Below are 22,090 nucleotides of genomic sequence, written 5' to 3' on the forward strand. Positions count from 1 at the left end.
CTACAATCTGACCTCTTTCTCATTCACCTTCTCTCTCAAGAAATGAAACTTGATTGATATATATTTTGTCTTAGAATGCAACACCAAATTCTTAGAGATATTGATAGCACTAGAATTGTCACAATATATAATAGTAGGCTCATTATAAACAACTCTAATATCCTTCAATATCGACTTCATTTGAATTACCTGAGTACAATTTCTAGCAATATCAATGTATTTAGCTTCTGCAGTAGATAAAGAAATAACATCTTGCTTCTTACTTGCCCAAGAAATCAACATCTTTCCCAAAAAGAATGCACCACATGTAGTGCTCTTCTGGTCATCAACATCACCTGCCCAATCAACATCTATATAAGCACTTAAAATGAAACCATCATTCTTCGGATACCACAAACCATAATCAACCGTTCCTTTCGAATATTTGAATATCCTCTTCATAGCAGTAACATGAATTTCCTTGGGATCAGCCTAGAATCTTGCAACAAGACATACACCATTCATAATGTCAGGTCTAGTTTGAGTCAAATACAGAAGTCCACCAATCATAGATCTATACAGGGTCTGGTTAGCCTTTAGAGATTCATCATCTTTTTTCATCTTGCATCCAGTTACCATAGGAGTTCCAACAGGTTTGGAAACATATATCCCAAACTTCTTTAGTAATTCCTTCACATACTTTGATTGAGATATGAAAATGCCTTTATTAATCTATGTAAAATGTAATCACAGAAAGAATTTCATCTCACCTATCATAGACATCTTAAACTCTTTTTGCATATCATTAACAAACTTATTACTCAATTCATCATCTCCTCCAAAAATAATGTCAACCACCAAAACTTCAACAATCAAAATATTATCATTATCAATCTTGAAGTATAAGTTACTATCAGGAGTACCTTTATAGAATCCCAACTTCATAAAAAACTTGTCCAATTTGGCGTACCAAGTTCTAGGGGCTTGCTTAAGTCCATACAATGCTTTCTTCAATCTGCATACTATGTCTCCTTCATATGTCAATGAAAATCCATTTGGTTTATGAATGTAGACTTCCTCTTCCAATTCGCCATTCAAAAAGGTTGACTTCACATCCGTCTGATATACCTTAAATTTCTTATGAGCAATATATGCAAGAAATAATCTAACAACTTCAATTCTAGCTACCGGAGCAAAAGTCTCTTAAAAATAAATACCTTCCATTTGCGAATATCCTTTGCATACCAGTCTTGCTTTGTTTCTAATAAATTCTCCATATTCATTCAATTTATTCCTGAATACCCATTTAGTACCAATTATATTCTTGTCTTTAGGTCTTGGAACAAGTTCCCATGTATTCTTCTTCTCAATCTGATTTAACTCTTCTTCCATGGCTTTTACCCAATTTTCATCTTTACAAACTTCACCAACATCTTTAGGTTCAATCTTGGAAATCAAACATGTCTCTTCAGTAGAAATTCTTCTCCTAGTCATCACACCTTTATTTTTATCACCAATAATTTGATTCTCTGAACAATTTAATCTTACATACCTGGGGGTCTTCTGATTGTGCTGGTTTTTAGTCTCTTGAACTTCTTCACTGCCAGCAACATCTGGATTTACTGACTCTTCCAAATCACTCTATTTTATGCATAGAGTCTACACTTGCTTTGAACGAACATCCTGATCACTAGATTTATATCCACATGCTCTGATTTGCTTCTCATGACACTCATCAACCTTCACATTCGCACTTTCCACTATTTTTCTCGGTCTTTTGTTGTAACACTGGTAGGCCTTGCTCTTAGTAGAATTTACCAAAAAGATTTTGTTGGAACCACTAATCCTGGTGGAATTAAAATTTTCCCTTAGAAATTTCAAGTAGCCATTTTTCCTGATCATCAATCAATTGCTTATATTCCAACATCCTTGAAAACATTTTGTAAATTGCTAAAAATTATTCTTGAATCCATGACACTGGTTTGAGAAGAATGGTTTATAATTAGATGGAGTTATTAGTAGTGCAAGTTCATACATAAATAACAAATATTCTATATGTGGGGTAAAACGGGCTCCCACAAGGGTAGAGCCCAACATATAGCCATAAGGGGACTATAAACACCTAGATAAATGAAGTAATCTCCCTGTGTGAAGATTGTCATATAAGCCTAGAATATCCATTATCAGGCATCTTGGTCCTCATAGACCTTAGTAGTACTTCCTAGACACACGTAAAGTTGTTAAAATACAAGCAATTTGTATGATATATAAGCCTAGCACTTCATTGTAACAAAAAGCCTCAAAACAAGTAAATCGACAAGATCCTGTTGAATTCATACCGATTACATTATGGTCTCCAAAAATAGAAACATAGGAACTCATTGGGAAGACATGTTCATATCATACTAATGAGAAGTTCCATCATAGAAAATAAACCTGCACTTTTATCGAGGAAAGACATATTAACAAAAGAACGAACTGGTTATTGGTGTAAAAACGTACTTCGGAGTAAGTGCAAAGAGGTCAGATTGATTTCATGTGTCATACCGATATACGTCCACAGAAGATGATTATCTGTGTGAGTCTGGCCAATGAGAACATTGGGAAGAGTTATGAGGTCATCTGCCCGATCATGAGAGTCATACCGACAGACAATATGAGTAAATATATCGACATGACTCAACCCGATATGAACAATGAGGAGAGTTTATGAAGCATCAGAGAGACTAACACGATTGGGGTAAAAACATAAAAGCTATATCGATTATATAAGTCAGTCTGACAGGAAATATTGAATGAAAAGACATCGGAAAGAGTCTAACTGATGGATTCAACATCGGTATGAGTTATGAAGCCGAAGTGACATATCAGAGGTCAACCCGATAATAAAAGACACGCGGATGAAACTGTATGAAAATACATTGGCCCAAGTCACTCCGATATGGGTCACAAGGAAAAAATCTAATGATTGACAAGACTAGATATTATTAGGATTAAATACTTAGAGACAATCCGACTTTGAGAGTCACACCGATAAGACAAAAATAACAAACAATCATAAGTTCAGGACAATTTATATTGGTAGGAAAATGACCGTCGACCAGAAACTTCCTTTGTAACCCCGACATCAATGATCCCGTCAATGATGTTTAATCGTTATGACTCCCAACAATGATCACACATAAAGGAAATCTAAGAGGTAAGAAAGATCAGAGAAAGTCTACCCGATGAACGAAACACGACAAGATGAAAGGTTACAAAATGGATCGGTAAGACTAGCAATTGGCAAACTGAATCAAAAGAGGTGACCGATTGACATATCACTTAGGTCTTGGCGATGTGTTAACATATAAAGTCACACTGATAAAAGAAACTTGTCACATCAACCAAATCGTTCAAAATTTAAAATTTATTGAGCATCAAGTGTTAAAGATGACATTAATGCCACACAGTTGAAGTTCTCTAAGAAGGATAATTGCAGACACTTTAGATAAAGAATATTGGTAAAGCATTGCTAGCAGTGGGAGAAAGGGATCGAATCAGAGCATCCGAGCAATAACAAGTAAGCAGTTGAGGCCTTTTATTAACTCTGTAAAATTCATTTTCAAATTCTGCTTTGTCGTTCACAAAATGGATAGTCCTACAATATCAAAAGGGAAGAGAAGAAAGGGGGAAACTAGTGAGACTAAGGGAAAAAAGAAGAAAACACAAAAAGAGAAACCTCCGAAATAATCAGAGGTAATTGAGTTGAAAGAAAAAGAAGAAGAAAGGAAGATGAATCAAGACTTAATTGACCAATTTCCCAGTTCAGGGGATAGGGCTAGGAGAGAAGTTCAATTGAACCCTAATGTTAATAAATTTGAAGACAAATACCATAATGTGGGGGATATATGGACTAATATTATGGGATTCGAATTGTTCCTTTTCCACTATTGCTGAAGAACCAGACCTGAACCTATTTGCAACCCATGGAGGATGAATTTAGGGAAAATAGATGTCCCAAATGTATTTGTAAATGTAGACCTGGCCAAAGTTTTGGCCAAACACTATAATTCAGGCCTTAAGGCTATTTGTGACTTGCAAGGAAAACCATTTGTGGATTTGTCCAAAAGTGTAGTTGAGGAAGTCTTTGGTTTTGAGGACGTATGTGACTATAAAATTGTTTATGAGGATTTTAAAAATGAATATTGGAGGTTGGACACCGCCTAAAAGGGTTGGAGATTGGCATCATACAGACCAAGAGTGGATGGGAATACAATACCATTGATAGATGCCGATGGGCCACCATTTAGTGTGGATTTATTTGAAAATTATTTCAGATACACATAATATACTGTTGGACAAGTGTTAGGGGTTGAAGTCCCTGGGCTCATGTTAATCGAGCCTATGGTGATATCTATAGATATCCAGAGCCACGACCCTAGAAACTCTGACTATGCAACACTAGTTCACCGACTGATTGACATAGCCCTCACAACAACCAAGAAGGACCCCTCTTAGATATCACTTAAGCATTACTTTGTTCTGATGCATATACAACTGTATTTTGGATATGAAAAGGGTAATGTGGCCAGAGGAGTTGAAAATACAACTGTTGGATCAAGAAGGCAAACCATTACCAGTTCAGTTATGGACATCCATTTGGGACATCAGGTTTTCTCGGTCCAATTATGATTATTTTGAAGAATATTTTGTAAAGACCATTTTTAGGATGTTCAATCATTCATGTGACCACTCTTTATCAAATGAGATCAAGAGGTTTTTGAGGTCGAAGGACTATGGTGGCTTGGAGACAGTGAAGCACAATTGGGGAGATTGGTACTGTTACTCACATGCTACTATAATAAGGGCCTATGGCTTTGAGGATACACCATTTATATTGCCTAGAACTGTACCAGACATAATAAATTACTTGGAAATAGTAAGGCAATTGGAGTATTCTAATGTCATACATTTAAGATCCTATGAAAAACAGTCTTTCATGCCAGCAACTTTGTGTTTCGATGATTTCACTATGTTTTCCAAAGAGGGGTATGATCAAATATTGGGCAAGCTGATGCATTACAATATGAACAGGGCTAAACCAAGAAAATATTTTGATGTAGAAGGATTCATTGAGAGTGCCAAGAAAGCACATAAGCTAAGTGGATACACTCACAAACCTTGCCTAGAAGAAGATGTAATGAGAAACCTCGATGAGGGTGATGCCATTAGAGCCATTGAAAGATATAATATGGAGGTAGAAGCAAGGATGGAGGAAATTTGGTGCACACAATTCCTCTCCTCAACCAGCGAGGAGTCATCTGATGAAGAGGATCCATAACTTAAACCAAATAAAATTCCAACTACCAGAATTGAGGCATGTCAACCATCAAGCAGGGAACAAGAAATTGAAAATCTTGCTGAAGAAGACACCAGGCAATTGGCTTGCAATGTTTTAATTTTTGATGATCAATTCAACAAAACACAAGAATTTAAGTCTTTTTTATATAAATTAAAAGGAAAAGTTGTAAGAGAAACAATTGATGATATCACAAACAACAATAAAAGTCAACTTTTGGAGACCTTGAGGATGGATATTGATTATGAGATGGACATAATGACTCTTGAAAAGGGGAGAAATCTCTTGGAAGATGGAGGTGTACTAATATTTTTGGGATGAGACTTGAAATCTGCCCTAGTGTTTGATAGTTTCTTGCATAATAGTGGTGCTAAACATAAGCTAAGTCCTGCATGAGTGACTCAAATCTTTATTGGATTAGGATATAAACCATATGAGCAATCACTTCGGATTCGGGAACTATATCCACCACATAAGAGGCCCATGATTGTAGACACCGAGAAAGCCTTTGGGCATGTGATGATTTTTAAGGTAGAATAAACAAACCCTGTAGTCACTGCTGATTTGGGCATTAACATAGCCAGATTGAATAAAGCTCAAATTCAATTGGCCATGAAGGAAAATGATGCCTACAGGCTTAGGAATGAGAGATTGGTTAAAAAAAATTAACTCTTAAAGGACATGATGAATACAGCGGGGCAGACACCCATGCTTATACAAGGAGAAAGTTCACAACCAAAAGACAAAAATAGCAAGCTTAAAGAAGAGAACCAACAATTAAAAAACCAATTGGCAAATGCTAAATTTGATGTCATGTTAGTGTTAATACAAAAAAGGTTCAATGCCATGATAACATGGATGGATAAGTGTTGGACCACTTGTTCAAAGAATCATCTTGCCATTTCAAAACATAATAGACTGGAAAACTGGTTAGAAGAAAAGATTGATGAAGTGCAAAAGAAGAGTAATCTGGATCCAATTGTAATCAAAGAGATTGACTGTTTGAGGAAGGCTCACAATAAATATGCAGAATAACTAATAGAAGAATCAGGATACTTTGTCTTTGATGAAGGAAAATGAATACCTCCTCTAATGACTGAGGATGGAAAACTAAAAGAACAAATCAAGTGGGTTCAGGAATGTCCAAAGTATATGTGGGAGGCAATAAAAGTAGCCCAAAAGTGAAATCCAGCAGTAGTACATTCAGAGTTGATTTCCGATGGCCAATTGTCAGAATTGTGACTAATTTTCGTCGGAGTGCCGACAAAAGTAGCCATCGAAAACTCGTCGCCAGATTGGCCGACGATGCCCTGCCTATCGGAAATACGACAATCCCATGGACTCTGCCGATGGTGGGCATGAACGCTCTTCCGGTCAAAAAAGTCATTGGAATCAATAGATTTCGTTGCAAAGCCGACGTCGATTTGGAACTTCACACCGACGATGATGTTGTTTGTCTGATGCTTGTGTCGTCGATCCATTCAGAGACATCGACGATCGTCTGACTACGAAGTGTCATCGCACGTACAACATCCTCATCAGACGTTTGTGTGGTTTGAGTTAGAAGTGCGATGACTCCAAAACATTTCACCGACGAGAACACTGTATGTCCGCCAATTACATCGTTGGTCGAAAGCTTGGTCTTCGTCGTAATTTCGACAATGATAATTTTTATGAATTTTTTATTATTATTGTCCAGTCATTGATATGCACAGCGAATGATATTCTATCCCCACCACCTACCAGTAGGGGCATAGGTTTGAGGCTAATATGAGGCACATGGTTTCAAGCTAATATGATCAGGCGCACCATGGTTGAGATGGTCCAACTCCCTAGTGTCACTCTACGACTAAGCTCATGCCATATCTAAATCAAATACATCTCAAATACATCGTTGATGGAAAGTTGCAAAATGCCATTCATACATAAGCAAGACATACACAATTGGGCACAATCACCAAGAGAACGGTTAAAAGTGTGTTTGAGATCATTGTCCTAATTGTGGTGTGGTCACGAGGAGATCACCGTAAATTTGTCAAATAATGTCATTACTTTCATGGTTGACAAGGATAACTGTTATATGGAGGTAGTTGGACCCAAGATAGCATGGATTCCAAAATAACCCTACGAGACCTTTGGACTAGAGTGGATTGCATATGCTAACATATTTCTTAGCAAGCCTAGGGATTCTACTACAAATTTATTTGGGACCTATGATGAGATAATTTAGAAGAAGAACAAGAAGAGTGCAAAGGGGAGCCTAGAAAAGAACAAGGCAAAGCTACAAAAGGAATTGGCAATCCAACCAAAATAACATTTGAGGGCCTTGTAGTAGTGCCACAAGTTGCTTCTACTTATCCACTAACACCACAAGGCCCTAAAAGGACAATTAGGTCCATTTATGCCACTACTACTGCTAGGACAATGATCTCAAACACACTTTTTACTATTCTCTTGGTGATTGTGCCCAATTGTGTATGTCTTGCTTATGTATGAAAATGACATTTTGCAGCTTTCCACCGATGATGTATTTGAGATGTCTTTGATTTAGATATGGCATGAGCTTAGTCGTAAAGTGAGACTAGAGAGTTGGACCATCTCAACCATGGTGCGCCTGCATATGTATATAGTTTTGTGTATTCATTAAATATTTTCATTTAATTTTGAGCATTTTGGTTAGCAAATCAAGGGTGCACTTTAAATTCTTGTTGTTATCCAATTCACTTACTTTAGCTCTGTTTCTTTCTTCAGATTTGGGGTCTAGAGCTCCTCCCTAAGCAGAGATTGTTGGTTTTGTCTCCCTTGCTTTGGTTGGAGATTTTCTTGCTATCTCTGGTAGTTTGCCCTCAGAGCTCAACTTCTCTATTGATCAGACTGCTATTTTCCTTACCTTCTTCTCCAAGTGATCCTCCTCTTGTTTCCAAGATTTTTCCTTTGCCTTCTACTCAATGGCCCTTGGTTGTGCCTTCATGCCCTCTTAATGTCTTCACTGGGTTCCTATTTCCACAAGGACATTTCCTCCCCCAAAACTGTTTGTTTTTGAAATGGGGACACCTTCAGAATACAGGGACTTGGATGGGACGTCCCCCTGCCGCCCTAGAGCAATCCAATGCCATCATCTTTGAGACATCTCTAGGAAATCCTTGAGACGTTTGAGGGACTCCCAAGAGCCTCCTGACCATCCCAACAACTCATAAGTGATTTAAAAAAATCAGAACTTTTTTTCAAACTCCATGCCCAAGGTCAAACCATCACAGCCTATGGGCCCCACCCAAACCCCACCAACTTTATAAAACTGCCTCCTATTTTTGTTTCAACTCACAAAAACAAAGAGCAAGAAGCTAACAACTGTGAATATGAGAGTGAGAGTTGCAGGTGCCAGGTGAAAAAGTGAGAGTGCAGAGCAAGAGGGTTGAGGAGAAGTAAGAAGAGAAGTGATGCCAAGTTGCCAATTTGTAATGGTCTACCCCTATTTTGAAATCAATTTCTTTTGCATCTTTTCAACTATGCTTCTTGACAAACAATTTACTTGAATGCTCTATTGCTAATTTTCAGTTTGTCTTTCTTGATTTTGTGAATGCCAATGTTTGTTTGCTGATACTTTTGAGATGGCATTTTGGCAAACAACATGCATGCACTGAAAGGGTTTCAATTTGGAATTGATGGTGCAAATATCACTTTATAATAATCAAGATTTGCATTCACTGAAATGATTTTTATCAACTAAAGAGCAATATTCATGACTTACAAGTAATAAGAAAAACTTACAAGGATGAGGCATATTCATTACTTACAAGTAATAAAAAAACTTACAAGGATGAGGCATATTTATAACTTTCGCAGTCCCGCCTTGGATATCAACACTAGAAGCAACTCATATTGTTCGTGTACAGACAAGACAATATGGGAGTTCATTATACCCAACAACTTGTGGTGTTGTTGTTCGTGTTGGCTCTGTTGGACCCTGCAATTAAGATTCAATATACATTATTCAATAAGATTAATTGTGCAACATAATAAAATATTGAAAAGTGTGTTATCTTGTTGAGCTTCGCTTGGTTTCGAGAATAGTTTAGCTTTCTCTACTTAACAGGGCCAACCACGTGAAGGTGGAAGCTCATTTGGCCCCTCCCCCCCCCCCCCCCCCTAACATCACTCTAAATTCCCTGTTAACATCTTATAACATTCATTCATTCATTCTTTCTACCATTAATAAAATATAGCATTCATTCATTAATATCACATAACATTGATTATCCTTAATTAACACGCAACATTCATGAATATTAATAAGCACATATCATCCATAACCATTAATTAGCACATAATTACATTCACTAACACATAAAAATCAGTCATTATCAAATAAGTTAGATTACAATCATTTCTTTCTTTCTTTTTTCTTTGAAGCTATGAAAAGACTAAGTGGAACATCGGTTTCTTCATCATTTCCCCCCTCTGCAGATGTTCCGCCAACTGCTCGTGATCTCGATGTATGGCTAGTCCTATACTGCGGATGAGGAGACTGAAGCGAAGGGGGGTCCTCTGCAATAACAAAGAAAAGGGTTAAATTAAAAAAATAAATAAAAATGATTGTTACAAGTATTTCATTAATTTAGAGAACATAATTGTTGTGCTCTTTACCTGATGGGGCCACATCATTTTGTGTAGCCTCAACCTCAACATGTTGAACACCCTCTAGATCATCTAGAGTTGAAATACTAAAGGTTACATTAATGCTAAACACCAATTGCAATTATATTTGTTTAAAGCAATAACAATGGTCCTCTTTGCCTGAGTGGGGAACATCATGTTCTTGATGTTGTGTACCCAGATCATGCTCCACTTGCTCACCACCGACTACATGCTCTAAAATATTAACAAAAAAGGTTACATTAATTACTACTCTAATTACAAATTAAGATGTTTAATTATATTAATAGCTAAATAAATAAATTTGAATAGCAAATGAATACCTCCACTACTAGGATGCACATCTGGACCTTCATGTGCAGGTGGTGTTTCACGATTAGCAGGCTGCATTCCAATGACATGCACATTGTTATCATTGCTTGCTTATTTAAAACACATATAGTCACTTTATGTTGGAACTCAACATCAATTAGATTATTGGTAAAGTATTCAATTTGAAACAACTTCCATTTAGCATATTTACCTGTGTGACAGATGGACTCGAATGTTGTGTATGCCCACTCAATTCTCGTAGTCGATCAACCATGACTGAATAGCCTTGCTGGTAGGAAATTCTCTTGTCATCTTCTATGGGTGCTCTATTGAATTCAGAGCCCTGCATTTTTTCTTGGTACCGTGAATTTTGCTTGCATTGTTTGATAAAAAAAAAACGTTTTCAATTTATTAATATTTTGATGCAATATTTCGTTTACGTGAGATACTTACAATTTGTGCAGCAAGTTTCATGTAACCACTAGAGCCGAGTTTGTGTTGCCCGTGATTTTCTTGCCTTGCCTTGGTTGCCATTGACGTGTCACTTAGTCTATAAAAAGTTTGAAATATGTTAGATTATATAAATATAAAGAGTAATTAATTAATACATAATTACATTATTAATAGTATCCCTTACCTTCTTCTGGCGTCTAGTGGTGTATTTCCTTTTTTCCTTTCAATTCTCTCCTTGGCATCCAAAATCATGTCCTTCCACTCCCTCTCTGGAATCATGGGGGGACGCTCGTACTTTAGGTTCCTCTCCAAATGGGTCCTGTATTGGTCCCTCACATACTTTAGATATGTGCCAGCTTTTTCAAGGAGCTTGGTTTTGTCAAAGGTGTCATTTCCAAACCACTCAACCATTTGGTTTGTCAATTCATCTTTAAAACTTTTTTCTTGGTCATTCCACCTTTTAAAGCAAAAACCTGTTAGATTTAGAAATGAACTGAAGCTACATTTATTACACTTCAAGAAATGGATCAAAGGAAACTATTCTAGCAATGATATGAAATCAAAATAGTGGATTAGGGTTAGTTCACATATGATGTACCACCTTTTACGTATGGTGGGCCCAAATATCTGCAATGCAATGTCACTGAGATGTTTATAGAAAATATCATTGCGTGAAAAAAATTCATGGGATCATTAGTCCAAAACGAGTGATCATAAAGTAAATTACAATTAGAGTATATATAATAATAATTTTAAAGTACCTGGAACCTTTTGTATCTTTAAGGGAATAATTTCTTTGTTGCTCACCACCAATGTGGCTTGCAACATTCCCATACTAGCAATACGAGAAGATCCAGGAAATGATGGTATGTTATCAACAGTAGTCGCCTCTAGCACATTCTCATGTGCATCTCCTCCTGAAAAAACCACTATGAAATGGCATTAGAATTCAAGAAAGAACGCTTGAAGGGAAATAAACACATGACAGAAGATAGAGCAAAAGAGGGATCTACCAACAGTGGGTGGGCCAATATGACATGCACTAGAGGATGTTTGCATGCTACGTGTTGCCGACATTGCAGTCAGCAATACAGGTGAGGGTAACCTCTGATGAGGCGACGATGACATTTGCACAGTAACATTGACAACACCTAAAGAATAATACATTAAATATATGAAAAGTGCAAGAATTGTAAACAAGGATGAACCTTTATTTTGAAAATTGACAGTATCAAGTATGATGTGTTTTGGGTACTCAGAGTGATAAGCCAAGCAAGCGATAATACAAGAAAATTGTCATCACCTGAAGATCCTGCAACACCCTAATCGTGGGAACGACTTTCATGAGGGTGGATAAATTGCTGTAAAAACAATATGTACATATTTTAGTTAATCACATAAAAGAGAATAAAATATAAACCATTATTGAACTTTTGTTATACTTAAAGTTTCATTACTGCTTACTTGCAAGTGTTCTGTTGTCCGAATCAATAATTCCACCCTCTCTCGTATCTTATCAGTAATAGGATGCACGACTGCCAAAACAACAATCTCTTTTCTAATTTTTTTAAGAGGCATTTTAAAGAATTTCATAAGGTGTGTGGGATCTTTAGGGTCATCATCGCTTAACCCTAATGATTCCACATCCCTAGAAAGGTGCTCAGGTACTGCAACTCCCTTTCCCTTTCCCCGAACATCCGTTTGTGTCAAGAATATCATTAACAATTATAAAATTAGTATAAATCACTAAAAAAAAGAACATAATAATGTAACAGTTTGCTTCTATCTAATTTGTACAATTACAATGAGGTTTACCTGCTCGGTAGAAGTGTCGCAAGCTACATCCCTGTCTGCGATATGTGATGGATCCATGTCGGCCCGTGACAAAGAAAAAATATAAAAAACGTTAGCGAAATTAAACCAATAGACTTAGCAAAAAAACTTCATAATAAAATGGTATATTGGATTCATTAATTGGAGGTTGGTTAATTTAAATGGTATATAGTATGTACCACCCCCATGATATTAACTTTGTTTGTATCTATACAATTCAAATAGTAATCGATTAGAAGCTCTTCGCCTGCACTTATTGATTTTATCATACATACAAATACACAATTTCCAAGATCCCCTGTTGCTTTTGGCCGACCATCAATTTATATATCCACTCGTTTACTTTGATCATTATTTTTCCATTGTATATAATTTTCTGATAGTGCATACCTACGCATACTTTTTTTAGATTTAACAATCTGCATCCAATTATTGTAATTGTAACAAGGTCCAACAAACTCCATCAATTCAACAACTCTATTGTAATAGACCTTTATGCCGTCCATGGAAAATAAGCCTAAACCATGTAACGACGAAGGTGCTATGCAATATATCCTATCGTTAACTCAAAAATCGGTGTTTATTGGAGGAAGTTCCTTGGGCACCCATTGTTTCTATAGATGTTTGTACCTCCGTGGAACCTCAATGGCGCCTTTGGTCTCATCATCATAAGAACATGACCCCCCTTGAGCAAGGAAAAATTTCATGCGTTTATTGAATTTTCTTCTAATCTTTTGACCTCTTGTTGATCTCCCTATTGTAGACCTATTACATGTGTCACTTTCATTTTCTATTCCTGCATTTTCCTCACTCGACGAACATAGATCTGACAAATACCTATTTGGGGTTACCTGCACTCCATGAAATGAGAGAGTTAATTGGTAATGAGAGAGAAATTTTGCAAATGAGGGTAATGTTGATGAAGAAGTCAGCCCTAAAGCTGAATTTGGGATGAAAATTGGAATAAGTCCAATTGGGGCCTCAAGTGTTGATAACTGTATTAGATTTGCTGCTAATGTCGAGGTTTGAAAAACTAAGGAAGTTTGTTTTCCAAGTAATTTTAAAAACACAAACTGTTTCTATAGGGTGTATTGAGTAGTTATACCTATCCATCCATGAGACTGTGCAGGATCCTTGTCAAAGGGGTTTAGGGTCCTGTACAATGTAATTCAATTATCTTATGTTATCTAAAAATTACATAGTACACAACATGAACAACATGAACTTTGTAGACAAAAAGAGTATTAAATAATAAAAAGATGTTGTCATCAAAATCATTGTAATTTTTTTAATTCCTTACCATTACTTTATCACCATCACCATCACCATCACCATCACCATCACCATCACCATCATCATAATCATCATCATCATCATCATCATCTTCTTCTTCTTCTTCTTCTTCTTCTTCTTCATCATCATCATCATTGAGAAACTATTGATCGTGATCGTCATCCACTTCATCTTCTACTTCTTCGATATCTTCTTCTTCCATCATATTATACTTTATCGGCCTTCCTCTTGGATCATGTCTAACAACAAATGACCGACCCGGTTTATGTGGAACCTCTGAGTAAAATACTTGCTCACATTGGCTTGGAAGAACATAGGGCTCATCCCCAATTGGTTCAAATGACCTTGTATTTAGCATTATAAAACCATTATCATGTTCAATAACAGTTCTATCAAGATCATTTTTATTCAATCATAGCCTATACCATTTGACGATGAACAAAACTAATTTGAAGGATTTAAAGTCACACTCAAGTATATCATCCAAAATGTCATAGTATCGATTTTGAGACTGTTGAGGATGTATGTCATTTATCGATGAAATATTTGTCACCTCAAAGACTACATTGATGCCAGAGTCACAAGTTTTCTTCATGACATCCAACTTTTTTATGTGAAATTTATGACCATTTCAGCACATAGCGTTGTGGTGTTTTACCTATGATATGTCAAACATGTAAAATTTATTGCATTGTGAGTTGATAAACATATGGGTGATTAATAAATTTATACGTACCTATTTATCTCTTAAACCATATGCTAAATCAATTTCCCTTTGCGTAACATTGGAATATCCATTACGATGTACTTCTTTAACCAATGAAGCCACACCTTCCCATGTTAACGTGCGTCCAGAATGTTGACAACGTTCAATCCATACCGTCATCCAGTCAAGATTGTTTGCAATATACAAATGTAGTGCATCCCACTCTTGACCAACTGTACAAAAAATAAATAGACGTCTTACAATCAATTTATTTTGAAGATTAAGAATTAATTAACTACAATAACATCTTATAATTACCTCTCACTTTCCTCAATCTACCTTTCCCCGTCAAGTACTCCCCTTCAAATTTGTTAATGGTGTTGGGATCCCAAATGCGATCCACGTGGATCTTTGCTGCAAACTTAGGAAGATATTCATAAATGTACACCATAGTCTGGTATACCATATATCCCTCCACCATAGAACCCTCAGGATGTGCTCTTTGTCGAACCAAAGCCTTCAAAAATTTCAAGTGCCTCTCAACCATCCACATTGACCTAGTGTGTACAGATCCACACAATTCAATCTCCTCAACTTGGTGTATGAGGTAGTGTTCTTGTGCATTGAAAAAAGCTGGAGGTAGACACTTTTGTATTTCACACATTAAATGAGGAATTTTTCTCTTCCAATATTTTATATTGTCTTTATGGATTTCTTTACATGACAACCACCTACAAGGTATTCAAGATGCAAAAAAATATATTACATAACAAGTAAAACAAATCACAAATATAATATCTATACAACGAACTGAACAAATATCACTACTTACCTCATGTATTTTCCAAGATCATATGACTTGCTTGACATTATTGTCGGAGTCGTCTGGGAGAGATAGAGGTAGAACGTACTGGAACAATTATAAAATTATCTTTTCATTTTTTTGTAACATAATACAATGAAAAGTACACGTACGCGTAGTACTTAAATACATACTAAAAACACAAGAACATGAATTACCTTAATGAAGGTATGCCAATCATGCGTTTTCATCCCTGGCCCAAATTCACTTTTCTTTGATATGAGATTGTTTATGTTCGCAGCAAATCCTGTTGGAAATTGAATTTTTCGTATGACTTCTTTTATAGCATTGCTTTGCTGGTCCATTAATAACCAAGGAAGCTCACTTATATTAATCTGGTCTCCATGGCTATTTGATTGAATGACATTTATCATTGCATGATTGGAATCCTGAATGTCACTACATATTTTGACAATTTTTTCTTTGTCACGCCTTCCATCCAATATTTTCCATACTATCTCTATTATATTCTTTCCAATATGCATACTATCAAACAAATGAACAATTTGTAACTACTTGTAGTAGGGCAACCTACTAAATTGTCTGGGATAACTTTTTAGTCCCTTAGAAAGGTGGTCATTTATGCCTTCATGACCTTCATGATCATCAATCACATCATCAGTAAACAAAACAAAATAGAAAAGATGTTTTATGACAAACCAATAGATGGAATGACATTACCTTGACGATTAACTTTATTATATTCCAACTTCCACAGGTGAGGTGTCATTCTTCGTGGCTTTGATGTATTCTCTTCTTTCCCATTGAAAAGATGTTTTTCAGTATTTCGATACTTATGATTTTTGTGGAGAAAGTGCCTATACTCATCAAACACCTGCTTTCCTAAACTTTTTGAATGACGAGATTTCATCTTTGGACCACAAACAGGACATTCAAATTTTCCCTTTGTTTGAAGACCTACAAGATAATGTATAATTGGATTAAATATGATAATTTTTTGAATTATAATGTTCATGCACAACTTAAACACTATAACATACCACAAAAATGTGTTAGCCCCGGGGCATCATGTATTGTCCATAGAAGCATCGCATGGAATTGAAATTGTCTTTGTCCTATTGGTCTAGAGACGTCATACATAGTGACACCATTCCGCAACTCCAGCAACTCGTCGATAAGAGGCTCGATATATACATTCATATCTTTAACTTAATACTTACCTAATCGAATGAACACAAACATTACATAATTATTATGACCATTTTACTGCAATATTTATAATTAAATTTAGACGACAATATTTATAATTAAATTTAGACTACTATATTTAAATGATAAAATACCTGGAACAATCATTGCCAACATTATGTGCTCCCTCTTTATTGGCATCCATGGAGGAATGATATTGTTGATAACAAAAGCAGGCCACACTGAGTAAGCAGATCTCATCTCTCCAAATGGATTGACACCGTCCGCTGCCAATGAAAGCCTGAGATTACGAGGTTCTTCTTTAAAGTGTGGCCACTTTTCCTCTATGTCCATAAATGTTGAACCATCCGCAGGCATTCGAATAATGTCATCTCGACTTCTATTAAGTGCATGGTAATCCATAAATTTTGCCAAGCTAGTGCACTTGAATAATCGTTGCATACGTGGAATAATGGGAATATAGTGAAGAACCTTGCGAGGAACCCTTTTTGTTATTTGATATATTCGATATCTACTGATATGACATTCAGGGCATTCAATTTGAAATTCATGTTGTTTGTGATATATAATATGATCATTGGGACAAGCATCTATTGCTTGATACTCCATTCCAATATCTTTCATAACGGTAGATAATTCTCGATATGAGCAAGGTAGAATATTTGATGGTGGTAACAAAAACTCACCTATCAATCTACAACAAAAAAATATAATTTGTTAATATAAAGAATATTAATGGTACAACATGATTCACAGTTTATTATGACATATATGACATACCTTAACATACGTGACATTGTTATGTTGGATAAACCATTCATAACCTTCAAGTTCACCAACAACAATACATCGAAGAGAAGAGTTGCCTGCGAGCCTTCGTAAAGGGCATTAGATGCCTTCTCAAGTAGAGGGACATCATGAACAACATCAAGGTCATCTTCATCATCATGATCAGATGCGCGAGTACTAAATGAGTCATGGATCAATGTATTTGTACCATCATCTTCAATTGTTTTTTCTGGCTCATGATCATCATCTTCCATGGGACCATTATCTTCAGCTTCGATATTCACACCTCCATGTTCATCCACTTCGAAAACCATATTCTCAGGGTTGTGTTGATCCATACCATGTGCTTTGGGGTGCTTGACCTATATAAAATTGATAAACATAAATAAACCATGATCATGATCTCATCATCACCTGATTTATTATGTATATAAATTGTTAAAATGATATAATGAAAAACTTACCAATGGATGATAATCATGTCCACCTTCAATGTGACCATGCAGCCTACAATGTTTCTTCGTTGTTTTGATTAGAAGTCTTCTAGTCTTTAACCCCTTACAAATTTTGCACGGACAATAACATTTCCATCACCTTTTCTTTTCAAGTTAGACCACAATCTAGCAATTGTCTCCTTATTTTGTTGTTCGTTGATATTGTCTCACATGGTCTTTTTTCATAGGCAAGAAAATTGGGCTATAGAACTAGTTATATAGAAGTTGATATGTTAGTTATGAAATCACGTTTCAGTATTATATACCGAATCAAATTACTTGAAAATAGAAATTATCATCATTGAACCAAAACCATCTAACTCTTCTTTTTCATCTCAAAACATATCTAACAAGCACGTTAGAACCATCCACAATAGTTGCACCAACACCACTTATTTAAATCTTCATCTATCAACACACTAGAACTCGAGAACACTCAACAACAACAATCTAGACTAGAAAGATAGCTTGCAAAGCACCAAATCATGAACCATCTGAAATGAAGATACACATGAACATCCAAAACATTCTCCCAAATACGTAACCAAAGATATGATCACACCAGAGCTCATCAAATCAAATACCAAACTCTGCCAACCACTGAACAAAAAGCCTGAACTTCAAACCAGATTAAATGATATGATCATGTAAACTTTTGGATCACTGAAACAATAAGGAATGAAGTATTCCAACATCCTAAATAGATAAACCAACCAGATCAACTCAATGCAACCACCAAAACACCAAACAACTCTGTGCAACACCAAAACATAGGAATATGTTGATATCAATGAGAACAACATATCCTAGCAGTAGCAATATCCAACACACTATTCTTCTCTGTGACAATGTCCTTTTAAGCTCTTTTGGTGATAGCATTGAAGGCTTAATCTTAAAGAACAAGGGACAAATCTTAAGATGAAAGGACTGCTCTTCCTTATATTTTGAAAATTACCTTCATGATCATCTTGCACAATTACTATGGATGATTGCTCCTTGAAGCCCTTTTAGACCTATATTTCTATTCAACCCATGACAGTCAAATAGACTATTATTTAACTAATATGGGCAATAATATTTTGATCTTTATATCTATTCTCATGATTGCAGAATTTGTGATAGTGTCATGATATTGTGAGCATTGTCTTTTGACCTTTCATAGAGATATCTTATGGAAAAGTTCACAGTGATGTATGTTTTTTATTGAGGCTGCAAACTTTATTTTGAACTTGGGTATGACTGAGACTCTTTATCACAGAGCTATCTCTATCTTTCATGGAACCATGACATGACTTCTATGACCTTTAAAAGGCTATTGTCTACTAGATGCACATGTTGTCACTGTCCCTTCAATACTATCATAGGCTTCTTTGACTGTCCTTGAAGTATACTAAGGCTACTTTGATGAATTTTTACAATGTTGGTCATGACTATTAAATCTTATGAAGACCCTATTATGATCACACATCTTTGTCACAAAATTCCTTTTGGTTCTCTTACTATCAAAGGCTTAGAATCACTATTTACCTAGCTTATGTTAAGTGCCTTGATGCTTGTATCCTTCTTCAACTTGAGCTTGCATTGTTCTCTCTCAAGGAATTCTCTTCAAACTATTGAAACAACTATGGGTTGCTTGCTCTATCTGTTATCACTCTGACTGAAAGTTTTAGTCTTTGTTTGTGATTCTTTGTCTCACTTTAATTATAGTTTGATGCACTATGATACTTGCTTTGGCATCTTTGACAATGACTCCTACCATAATTTTATCCCTTTTAATAGTCAAAAGATTGTTTCTTGAGATATCCTTCAATTCTTCTTCAGTCTCTCAAGAAGCTCGCTGACATTGTCATGAATAAGGTCTTCAATGACCATTCCATGGCTATACTTAGCATTGATCCTCTATGCATAACTTGTGATGGGTCACTACTCTTAGGGCACATGAATATGTCACTACCCTTAAGGCACACAAATATTTTTTCATCTCTGCACTTGTTGAAAATGTGGCATTGTTCATGTGCTATGATTGTAGTTCTAGGGTAGGTTGTAGTAATCATTGTTTGGAAGCCTCCACTTCATGTTATTGGCTACCCTTATGTCCCTTTTCATTGTGACTTTCACTGATATACTACCCTTTCTTATACATTTAATTGTCTTTATGATCTTATGACTATAAAGAAGCTTTGGGACTGAAAATGTTCATTGCATTATGAGTCCTATGGTTGTAGCTACTCATGATGTCTTGTTATGATGACTTCTATTTGTCATGATCTCTATGTTTGGATGACATCTATGTGTTTGGAACTTTATTATTGTTGAATGTGGCATCAACAATCTGTATATTAATGATGAGATCTTTTCAGACCTAAGGACTGTATGTCTTAGTGTCTTTATGTGTTAAAATAACAACATTCTTGACATTTATTATTCAATGCCCTACATAGACTGATTTGGCTTAGAAAATGAAGGTTTTATTTGGCTTTGTCCCTTTGTGCTACTACATAGATTGCATCTTTGTGTTCTCTTCAACGTGATTTAGGACAATCTTTTTTACATCCTTTCTTCTCATTCTTCATGATTGTTGTCAACTATCCATAAGCACTATTCTATCTTTATATCATTGAAATGGTGACCTTGGATTGTATAAAAAAAATTATTTTCCTTTATCTCTATCCTTGGTTGATGCAAAAATTTTCTGTAATGCTTCTTTTCTCCTTATAAATAAGCCCTTTTATTTATACCTTCTTATTTTGTGGCCTCTTATTGATTCATTTCGGCTATTGATTTACACCCTTATTAGACAAAGGTGTCTTAAGATTGGTCTCTAATTTTGGACCTATAATTTCTCTTTTGATAATACTATGAACACCTTCTTATAATAACACTTTAACAATCATATGAGTGAATATACGTGCCTTGTTTTACCCTTCATGTTGTCCAATATCTTAGATCTTGATGTTGCAATTGTATGATACTTTATTTTCCATGCATTGAGATTGTACAGAGACTGTATTTATTGATAATGATTGCCAAGTTAATTACTGCTACAACTGTGAAAAAAATGTTGTTCTCTGTTTTGGAAGGTTGGAATCATGTTTTGCCTTGTATGCTTTCTTTTGGCTATTGTGGATAGAGATATTTACTAGTTACTGTCCTTAGGCATCATTGCTATGTGCTTTGACCCTTATTGATATGAGTTTCAATGATTGTCACATATTAGTCCTCCATCACTATTATTTTCCCCTTTGAAATTCTCAAGAAATGTCAATGAATGTTCTTTCTCTTAGGCCTTCTATATGACTACCCTGGCCTCTTTGTATCATTTTATTAGGCCTTCAATGAATGTTCTTTCTCTTAGGCCTTCTAAAGTGCAATTCCTTTTCTTTTTCCTTCTGATTTTTTCACTGTCACTTTCATCCTCCAAGTCACACCCTTTTCTTTCTTCTTGTTTTTTCATACTCATTGTTATGGTTTGAATTATTTTTCTTTCTTGGTGACTCCTTACTGCTCTCACTGTCAGTTTCACTCTCAGAATCTGAGTCTAATGTATCAGAATCTGACGAACCTGATGAACTAGAAGAATCATCATTAGAGGTAGATTCATCTGACTCAGGAATAGACTTTTGCTACTGCATTATAAGCCTTGGCATATTCTTCAAATACTCATGTAAACTCTCAGTGATACCACCAAGACCAATAGAAGTAAAGAAATTGATAGCAAACTGTGAATTGATAGCAAACTATTCCCTATTATATTTTAGACTCTCGGTTTTGTTAGTAGTGGTTTGATGTCTTTAGAGCTGATCATTGCATTTCTTTAGTTACGTTTGCTAGGGTACTCCCAGCCTATGCCAAAATGGGAGCTTTGGAACAGGGTATGGACATCCATCAAAGCATAAAAGATAGAGGAATTTTGTCAGATGTAGTTGCAATTGCTCTGTTAGACATGTATGCAAAATGTGGAAGCATAGACAAGGCACGGGATCTATTAGACGGATTGCCTCAAAGAAATGTGGTTTCCTAGACTACAATGATTGTCGGATATGCACAAAATGGATTTGTTGAGAAGGCTTTAGAAACTTTCAAGCAAATGCAATCGATAGGTGTAAAGCCAAATTCCATGACCATTGGTACTATCCTCCCTGCCTGTGCCAAAATGGGAGATTTGGAACAGGGTATGGACATTCATCGAAGCATAAAGGATAGAG

Source organism: Cryptomeria japonica, chromosome 7 (genome assembly GCF_030272615.1).
Source record: "Cryptomeria japonica chromosome 7, Sugi_1.0, whole genome shotgun sequence".
NCBI lineage: Eukaryota > Viridiplantae > Streptophyta > Pinopsida > Cupressales > Cupressaceae > Cryptomeria > Cryptomeria japonica.